Source organism: Hordeum vulgare, chromosome 3H (genome assembly GCF_904849725.1).
Source record: "Hordeum vulgare subsp. vulgare chromosome 3H, MorexV3_pseudomolecules_assembly, whole genome shotgun sequence".
Lineage (NCBI taxonomy): Eukaryota > Viridiplantae > Streptophyta > Magnoliopsida > Poales > Poaceae > Hordeum > Hordeum vulgare.
Window position 1 is genome coordinate 145,757,828 of NC_058520.1, and position 10,627 is coordinate 145,768,454.

General features: G+C 44.1%; 1 long non-coding RNA gene across 1 annotated transcript; it reads left to right on the forward strand.

Annotated features, from left to right (window-relative positions):
* Window positions 1–8,441: 8,441 nt before the first annotated feature.
* LOC123443293 lies at window positions 8,442–10,356 on the forward strand. Its single transcript, XR_006630606.1, has 3 exons — window positions 8,442–8,947; window positions 9,056–9,128; window positions 10,123–10,356. It is a non-coding gene; the product is annotated as an uncharacterized LOC123443293 (long non-coding RNA).
* Window positions 10,357–10,627: the final 271 nt, after the last annotated feature.

Genomic DNA, 10,627 nt, shown 5'->3' on the forward strand with positions numbered 1-10,627 from the left:
CTCCTTCTTCTTGATTTCTTCTTCTTCTCCTCCACCTCTTTCTTCTCCTCTTTCATATTATCCTTGCTTTAATTTACCCAACAATGACATAATTAGCCCATTTAGCTCCAAAATACCATAATAAGCTCAAAATGGCATAAGAACCTTGGTTAGCTCATGAATATTATATACTTAGCTTGTTTTCCTCTAAAATGGGATAATTAGCCCATTTAGCTCCAAAAAGACATAATTAGGTAATTTAGCTCCAACAAGAGGAGAAGAGGAGAAGAAATAGGAAAAATGAAAAGAAAGAAGAAGAAGAAGAAGAAGAAGAAGAAGAAGAAGAGAAGAAGGAGAAGGAGGAGGAGGAGGAGAAGGAGAAGGCCAAGGACCTTCTAGTCCTTCTCCTCCTCCTCCTTCTCCTCCTTCTCCTCCTTCATCTTGATTTATTCTTCTTCTCCTCCTCCTCCTCTTTCTTCTCCTCTTTCATATTATCCTTGCTTTAATTTCCCCAACAATGACATAATTAGCCCATTTAGCTCCAAAATACCATAATAAGCTCAAAATGGCATAAGAACCTTGGTTAGCTCATGAATATTATATACTTAACTTGTTTTCCTCTAAAATGGGATAATTAACCCATTTAGCTCCAAAATGAGATATATAGGTAATTTAGCTCCAACAAGAGGATAAGAGGAGAAGAAATAGGCAAAATGAAAAGAAAGAAGAAGAAGAAGAAGAAGAAGAAGAGAAGAAGGAGAAGGAGGAGGAGGAGGAGGAGAAGGACAATGACGTTCTAGTCCTTCTCCTCCTTCTCCTCCTTCTTCTTGATTTCTTCTTCTTCTCCTCCTCCTCCTCTTTCTTCTCCTCTTTCATATTAATCCTTGCTTTAATTAACCCATTAGCTCCAAAATGCCATAATAAGCTAAAAATGGCAAAAGAACCTTGGTTAGCTCATTAATATTATATTCTTAGCTTGTTTTCCGCTAAAAATGACATAATTAGCTGAAAAACATCATATTTTGTTCTTCTTCTGACTTTCTTATTCACATTTTTGCAGATTGGATATACTACATGCATGGAAGCTGGCATTCATGGAGTTGAACAATGTCGATGGATGAACTTTATATGTATATCATCTAGTTTTCATTTGAGTTGATGAACAATGTCGAACTATATGTATATGTATATATGGATAAATAGTGCAATGCTTTGTATGTTGGTTCTTTCGATGTATGGGGATGTACATTGATTTATATGTATATCATATATGTGTGGTGAATTATATATGTGTGTTGGCAAGTATATGTGTGGTGAACTATATATCATATATGTGTGGTGAATTATATAAATGTGATGTCAAATATATATATATATATATATATATATATATATATATGTGTGTGTGTGTGTGTGTGTGTGTGTGTGTGTGCTGTGAAATAATATAAAACAAAAAAACAGGTACTATATGGGCTCTTTGTCGTCTGCCAGCTGATGGCAAAGACCTGTGCCATCAGCTGGCAGATGGCAAGGTGCCACATGGCACCCAGCTGTGCATCCTGGGGTGTCTATATAGGCTCTTTGTCGTCTGCCTCCAGGGTGGGCAGACGGCAAAGAAGAGGGCACAGAGGAGGGGGGAGGAGAAGGCAGACGGCAAAGAGTGGAGGGGGGAGGAGGAGGAGGCAGACGACAAAGAATAAGGGGGAGGCAGACGGCAAAGAATAAGGGGGAGGCAGACGGCAAAGAATAAGGGGGAGCCAGACGGCAAAGCCTCTGTTAACCCCTAACGGAGGCAATGCCTGTCGGCTGCCATCTCGAGCACTTTGCCGACTGCTCCTAAGGAAAGCTGACGGGAAAGAGCTTTGCCGTCCGCTTTGGGGGGACATACGGCAAAGAAGGTCCTATGTCGTCGTAGGCTGACACAGAAATTTTGCCGGCCGTGAGATTCTTTGCCGTCTGTGGTTTTCTCTTTGCCGTCCGGGATTTACTCTTTGCCGTCTGTGATGGCAGACGGCAAAGAAGCTGATTCCTGTAGTGATTAGGCTAGTGCTGGAAACTTTGTAGACATTGTCTTCGTGTCTCGTGCACGAGGTATATGTTAGGTGTAAGAAGTGACTTCCTCTAATTCATGTGCATCTGATGCAAGTTGCCGCCGTGAATCCGAGAAAAGTTAATTTGTATCCTCGGAATCATCTCAAGTCAGTCATGCACGTGCGAAGTATTCTATTGGTCTAAGAGATTAGCTACCTCCATTCCATATGTATCTCCTAGCACACCAAGCCACTGATTGATTTGTTCAAGGAAAAGAAGTTAAGTGCCATTCCTGAAGGTACCAAACGGACTTTCACATGGCTTCGTCATCCGCAATGATGGTTCCCAAACAAGAACGCGGTAGTGTTTGTTGTAAGACTTTTCATGTGCTCGTCATTGTCTTGGGCAGTGTGTTCACATGTGTCTTGCAATCCAGCTCATGTTTTGCAGTTGTCTTCCATAGTTCATTTCCTGAGATTCTCGCAACGTTATCTCGTCAATTTGTGTTGCAATCCTTCTTTTCAGACATGCTGAGTCTGAAGCATCGTGTCACCAACCGGAGCTGAATCTCAGGCAGTTATAATGGTTGGAACTTTCCCAAGAATTATAATATAGGTCTCTATGTAACCCGGTAAAGTGATGTTGTGGCTAACACACCTAGCCGGAAGATTTGATATTATATCTTGTATCAGCAATCTTAGCCATCTTCCGTGAGGTTTTTGTATGACATATTTTATAAGTTGTTCCTCATGGATTCCCTTTGAGCCCGAAGTCCGACCTATATTTGATGTGCTAGATATAAAGCATGACCTATAATTGGGTTGTGCTAGTACATCAAGGAGAACATTAGAAGCGGAGTGCTAAATGTCTCTCGGTCGATCAACCAGATTTCGTTCCCTTGGCACAGCTAAGGTGAAATCTGAGGAAGTGTTGTCTTCCTTTGTATCTGCATCCTCCATCACTGTTCATCGTGGTAGTATGTTGTGTCACCAAGATCTTGGCACGGATGTTGGTAAACTTTGATGAATATGGAAATGCTCAAGTTCTTGAGAGCACGCTCAGACACTAGGTTATATCCTCGGTAATAATTGGATTGTGCCTTCCGTTTGCCGAGTCGTTCAATAACTCTAGTTCTTTCCAACCTGAGTATGTCATTCTTTCAACTTCCTTCAAACAATCATTCGTGAATTGTCTTCCCTGGTAGGAAGAGTTTCAGTGATCTTAGGATCAAAAGTAATTCTTTTTGCCACTTAAGGGGAATAACTCTAAAAGTCACCTTCCTAAGGTGCCCCTTGTGGTATGAAGGGTAACTTAATCCTCGCTACTTTGAAACCTCGCCACCATCTGTTTTAAGCCTGGATTTGTTCCTATCAATTGAACCTCTGTCATATGTCTCATTTTCTCGTCCGTGTTATGTGTGTTGTGTCTCAGCTCAAGGGACGTTCCTACGTCTCATTCTATGAGCTCATCTTGAGTTGCTCGATCTTCGAGGAGATCGAATCTTGTGTAGTCTCCCTGTTCTTTTGTCGTCAAGCTAGATGAAGACCTCAAGGACAAAGATGTCAAGATCAACATGGTGCGATGAATCAGCGTCCTCGAGAGGAGCAAATGGATCATGAAGATTGTGATAGTTTAGTGTCCCCTCTTCCTCTTCCCGACTACGCTTGAATCTCGGGACGAGATTTTTGTTTAGTGGGGGTGAGTTGTCACATCCCTAGATTATAGCTTGTAGTTAGTTGTATCAGTAAGCATTCATGAATGCATTCAAATCAATTTAATTCAAATTTGGATGATCTACAAATGGGGATGACCAAACCCTAACACCAAACAACATCCAAATAGGTTCAACAAGAGAAAAATCCTAGCTACTCCATATTCAAAACAAAACCCTAGAAACTCTATATGCAAAACAATTCAAAAGTGGTGACAAATCAATGAACCAAAATGGTTTTCATAAAAGTCCATCATTTTTGATAAATCTTGGAAAACACAATTCAGGATTGGTTTTCTTTTTTAAAATACTTTTGGCATTTTATTTTAAACTCAAAAGCCACTGAAATCAATTAATTAATTGATTTCAAATACTTCCTAGTTTTATAAAATGTTGAAAACTTCACATGGGGTTGGAAATATTCCAAATAACACCCCAGAGTTGTTTAGCTATTTTCTTTGGTTTAGTTGGAGCCAAAACAAATAAAACAAATGTTAGAAATAACAAAACAGAAAAGAATAGAAGAAAAAAAATAAAACCTTACCTGTCGCCTGGCCCAGCCCACCAGGGGCTCAGGCGTCTTCTTCCTCCTGCCAGAAGGCACATGAGTATCTCGCCACGGCGCATGGCCACGGGCTCCACGCCACCTACCTGCCTGACTCCCCGCCGCCCTGGTGAGTGGGATAAGGTCGGGAGAGCCGTCTCCATCGAGCCTCTCCCTCTCTCTCTTCCTTATCTCTCCCCCTCTGCCCTTCTTCCTCCCGCCATGGCCGAGCTCGGCTCGAGCTCACCGGCACCTCTCCGGCCTCCCCTCGCCTCTCCGAGGATCTCAGAAGGACCGCCTCGACGCCCTGCTCCTCCTCGTCAACGGAATCAAGCTCGGAGGCCCCTAGTCATCGCCATCGTCACCATCTTCCCCATCTCCGGCCGTCGGTCGCCGTCGTCGATCTGCTGCCATCGAGCCCCTCCGACCACCCCGTCTCTTCAAAGGGATCCGCCGTGAGCTTCTGAATCCATTCCCCCTCTTCCCGATGCCTTTCCCCTCCTCTAACCCCGTTAGCCGCCGGAGCCCGAATGTCCTCGTCGTCGGCCATGTCGTTGTCGTCGCTGTGGTACCCCGTTCGCGAGACCGAGCTCAGAAATGAGCTCCTGGAGCTCTTTAGATGCCGTAGAGCCCCTCTCCTAGCTCGCTAGTGCCCGCAACCCCACTCCCGACGACGCCCGAGCCGCAACCGCCGCTGAACTCGTCGCCAGCGTGGATTTCGGCGACCATTTGGTCCAGCTCCTCCGCCTGTCGATGCGGTCGAGCCTGGCTTCACCCCAATGCCTTCAATGCATCTAACCGAGCCCCGTAGGCCATTTTAGAGCATCGCCGGCGAGCCTCCGCCGCGCCCGTGGTCGCCGTCGGCCAAGCTCCGGTAGCCCCTGACGTGGCCAGTCATTAGCCAGTACTAACCCCCCAGAGCAACTGACAGAGGGCCCCACGCGTGGGTCAAACCCCACTTAGTGCGGGTCAACCCAGGATTAGCCCCTAGTCACTGACCAGTGGACCCCACTGGTCAGGGTTTGACTTGGACCGGCTGGTTGACCTGCTGATGCAGGGATGACATCAGCCTGACGCAGTAATAGCTTTTCTGAATTAATTTAAATCCAGGAAATTGCTAAAACTTGTAAAAATCATAGAAATTAAAATATAACTCGGATGAAAATAATTTATATATGAAAAAGGATCAGAAAAATCCATAGAATCTGATTATGGCATTTTCATGCTGGTTTGAAAAGATTAACATCATCAAATAGGCCAAATGATGAATAGTATAAATTTCATATTTAGTTGGATATGGAATTTGATACTTATTTGAATTGCACTTCAATTGTTATGAACAAACATTGGTCAATGCAAATCAGTACCTCAAAATACTAACTCCATGCATGTTGGAACAATTTGTCATGAGCATCAGGTCGAATCAATTAAATGGGTATCCGGAAAATACCTTGTTGAAGTGATGTTTGAATCCTGATTCAAACCCAGCTTCAACTTAAGAAATGATAGCCACATTAGCCCTGCCACCTTTCATTTCATGTCTTGAGCATGCATCATAGTGTTTCATTCCCGTGAAGTAATTGTTGTTCTTTCTTGTTTGCCGGTGTTCTTCCCTCTCGGTAGACGATGTTTACGACGATCTGATCGTTGACATTGATGAAGACTCATTGCTATCTTCAGACGTGTCAGGCAAGCAAACCCCCGCTTGAGCATATTGATATAAACCCACTCTCTCGCTCGTGCTCTCTTTTACTGCATTAGGACAAACACGATTCAACTATACATGTTTATCGGTAGTTGAACCCATTCCTCTACATGACCTGATTTTGTCACAGTAAATAGTTGAAACCACTTAGCATGAGTAGAAACTTCTTGAGCCTTGTTGTGCTTACTCATCCATGCTTATTTACAATGCCTGCTATGCTTAGAGTCGTGTCGGGTCTGATCCATCTTGATGATGAATCGGAATGGTTGTGATCATGTTCTACAGTGTGAGAGTAAAAGTGTGAATCCGATTTGGTAAAGGTAGCGATGAGAGGCCATGTAGGAGTACAGGGTGGGTTGTCTCATTGGGACCGTCCTTAAGAACTGAGTTCTGTGTATGTTATCCAAGACAAGATACTACCATACATTGGGCCTTGAAATATGACCCCGCTCGGCTTATTAATTGCCTAGATCCCTGTCCAGGAGTTGCAATTAGTTTCTGGTGTTTGTAGGAAAAGTGTTGGCGGCCGTGTTTAGCTGTGCCACACGCGGTAGGCTTCTCTGCGGTAGATACACAATGGCACGGTGTACCAAGTGGCACCCGGATGGTGGGCTTGGGAACCCTGCGCACATCGTTTGGGGCCGTAGAGGAAACCTCGGCCGGACTTCCTTCCGGGTTCATTCTCAAATAGGCGATAAACCTGGACTATGGTCTTGTGTGGTTAACGGCCGTGGCCGACACCCACGCCAGTGCTTCTGCTTGAAGGTTGCCGAGATGCATGACGTGCATTTGGTGCTAAGTGGTGAGAGCATGTGTGAAGAAGTATACCCCTACAGGGTGATTTAATCTGTACGAATAGCCGCGTCCTCGGATGTGGACTACTTGGAAACATTACGTGGTACATAGACAATTTAAATGGATACTCTAAAACATGCAAGATAAGTGTGAGTGCTATTGAAGGCCTTCTCGTAGGGAGACGAGAGTGGATCCATAGTGGTGTATTGCATTGGTGAATATGTGGACTCGTGTGCGCTATCCCACCTCAAATAAAGAACTTGTAGTCGTAGTACAGGTTAGCCGAGTGAAAGATGGCTTGCTGCAATCAAACCCCACAATCCTTTCATTGAAACATGATGTATATGTAGATAGTTCTGATGTAAGACTTGCTGAGTACCTTTGTACTCACGCTTGCTTTATTTATGTTTTTGCAGAGAAGACTTAGAGTCATTAAAAGGTTCTACACGATGTGTTCGATGTTGACCAGAATAGCTTGGGAATCCCAGACAGAGGTCTGGCTCCTTTGGTAGGGTCGTAGTAGCTTTTCAGGCTCTTCCAGCCACTTTTAGTAGATGTCTGTACCCAAACATGAATTGCTTCCGCTTGTTGTTTGTATGACTTGAGTGTCGGGTCACGAGACCCCTGTTTGTAATATCATACTATGTTGACTCTTATGAGTCTTTAATAAATGGTTGAGTCATAGAGTTATGTTGTGATGCCGTGTTGTATCTACACATATCGTGCATAATGTGTGTATGTTTGAAATGCATTATATGTGTGGGATTCGACACCTAGTTGTTTGCCTTTAGAAGTACTCTTTACAGGGAAATGCCTCTTTGTGTTTCCATCGGGCCTTGGTAGCTTGCTACTGCTCGGAACACATTGATTGACCGGCATGTATCCTTCTTTGCTGCTGTGTCTGTCCCTTCGGGGAAATGTCACGCGGTGTAATGGAGTCCTTGTAGCTTGCTACGACTCGTCTACACACGCTGAAGACCGACACCTGCTTTGCTGGGTTATGTATGCATGTCCCTGTACGGATGTATCGCTTGGGTTTATAACTAGTCATGTCGACCCGGGTTCTTGTCGTTTGAACGCTAGCAACATATTCATATACGTGAGCCAAAAGACGCAAACGGACCCGGCCAAGGTAAGGTGGCACCCGCGAAGTTTACCGCGCGTGAGGCCGGAAAGTGATGTGATGTGTTACAGGCTAGGTTCTTATGACTCAGGATCGGGGTCCCGACAGTGTATTACAAGTTTATTATTTTTCCTGATAACTTGGTCACATACAATGACACAATGCGAAATTTTTCCAATTTCTTGATTTTTTTTTTGAATTTTTCAAGTCCATTTCAAAATGCGGTCAAAACGACATGTATGACCATTCATATTATTTGAAAACGTAAACAAGCTCTCATGTTTATGAAATTTGGTGTGGTATTGGTTATAGTCTCTAAAAGGCGTGGAATTTTTTTGAAACTTTTTACTAAATTTAACATGTTTACTTTTGCAAAAGTAATAGTATAAAGAAACACAACTTATTTGAAGCTTTCATATTGGGTGGAACCAAACTCTCTAGGATCGATGACGTGGCGGACAGCCCCACGTCCCACACCCACCACACATCTCAGCCTGATCCCCACATGTCATTGTGTCCAAACCGGTTGAGCCCACCGAACAGCAAGTAGCGCACGGGTCAACCCAACCCCTCGCTCTCCCTCCCTGTCTCGCCCAATGGAGAGAGAGAGCTAGAGCGAGAGCTCTCCTCCTCCCTTCGAGATCACGGCCGTCACCTCCCTTCTGAGGAGCTTGCCACCTCCCTCCTCCTCTCGCCCACGGCCTCCCCCACGCCCTCCTCCTCTCGCCCCTCCCCTTCCCTCACTAGAAGGGAGAGAAGAACTAGAGGGAGGGAGATCCATCCTGATCCATTCGGGGCTAGGGTTCGGGCGGGGCGTCGCCGGTGGCCTCTCTGCCCTTCTTCGACCGGATCCGCCACCCCCACCTCACCTCCATCTCTCAGCCCACCTCGCACGAGCGCCCGGATGGTGGTGCGCGAGCCTCACTAGGAGGGATATCCATCTGGATCGGAACTAGGTGGTGCATGAGAGGCCGGAGCGCGCCGCCCACCTCACGCACACGGCGCTCGACGCGCTCGCCACCATCTGCAACCCGCCGGTCAATGCTCTGCACCCCATCAGTAAGCACCACGCCCTCCTGCCCGTCCCTCCTCCGTCGGGCCTCCTTCCTCCTGCTACTCTATCTAACGCCGTGGCCCGATTTCGGTTGGCCCCCCTTCTCTGTGAAGTCATCTAGGGGCTCAACTAGAAGAACGCCTTCGGCCTTCGGCCGCGATGACATCATTGCCGCCGTGCTCACCGGTGAGATTTCCCTCGGTTCACCACACCCCTTCCCCCTCCAAGATGATTTTTCATGTGATTGTTGGTGGAATTGAAGTTAGTGAGTAGCGATTCATGTTCTGCTCTGTTTGGATGTTGTTCTGTCTGCTCTCAAATCCGTTGACCGCCCAGCTGTTTCGATGTGTTTGCCTCCCTATGCGTGGAGTCCATCTATCAAGAAATGTTAGATGAAATGAAATCCTCATGTTTATTCCCACTGTTTCACTAGTAGGACAAATTGTTCACATCTGGAGTTAAAACTTGTTTTTGAGCAAACACTGTGTTTGTGCTCTAGTTTAACATTTTGGCTGATGCAGTTTTGTTAGGTATGAATATGGTTGTTGTTCCTCGTGTCATGCAAGTTTATCTGCAGTGCAGATAGTAAATTATACTTGTAGTCTAACTTGTGATATGAATGATCTTTATTGGCCAAATCATCATGTGGTTCTTGATAGTTGTTATATGTAATCAGCATGTCATATGCACATTTTTGCTCTTTTTTTGCTTCTGCAATATATATATATATTGCTTGAGCATGATTATAGTTGTTGAATCGCCAGTGCACGCCAACTCTTGACAGTGGCAGCCACATCTTAATCCTGCAGTTTTTTATTAACTAGATTATCAGCAAAATTATGATGCTCTAGACTAGGGGAGTTTTACAGGCTTAAAAATAGTTAATAAAAAATGACCCCTGAATGCTAGAATCCTAAGTGAACACCCGGGAGCAATGAAAAATGAGAACAACAGTGGTGCGTTGCATTGGGTCAAGTTCCTTGTAGATTATCTTCATATTTCAAGAACAGTTGAGATGAAGGAATAATAATTAGTCCATGGAAGACATGTTACAACAATGCAAAAAATTTATTTTAGGGACCAATGCAGCAAGTTATTGCATCATTCTGTTATTTATTGTTAAATATGCTGTTAGATTTACTTTTATTTTGTTCCTAACTATTTTTTCTATAACGTGCAGATGTTGGCGTTTCATGTTTCTTCGTGAGCATCAGGACAAAGAAATCGGAAGAAGCATAGTTCTCGGAGTAATGAAGCCCTTTAAGTTGATCCTATTTGTATCTATGTAATATGATTGTAAACTTGTAGAGAAGATTGCTTCTTGTTGTTATCTGATTGTAAACTTCATGCTGATCACATTTGTATATGCGTTATATGATGTAGCAGATTATATTGCTTCTTGTTGTAATTTGAAGTATTGCGTCTGTGTTTTGTCTATTTTGATTTAAATACTGTTTGTTTAGTTAACGTCATATTTATTGAAATATGAAGAACATGACCTTGACAACAAGGACCTACAAACTAGAATTTCACATTTGGGACCCCTTTACGAGAACATCATAATTAAGATGCATTAAAAAAGAAAAACAAAGGCCATAGCCCGAAAAAGGCTAAAATGTTGGACCTCACCCATGTAGTTGACCAAAATAAATAGAAAAAGGTAAAAAGACTAAATTGTTGGGCTC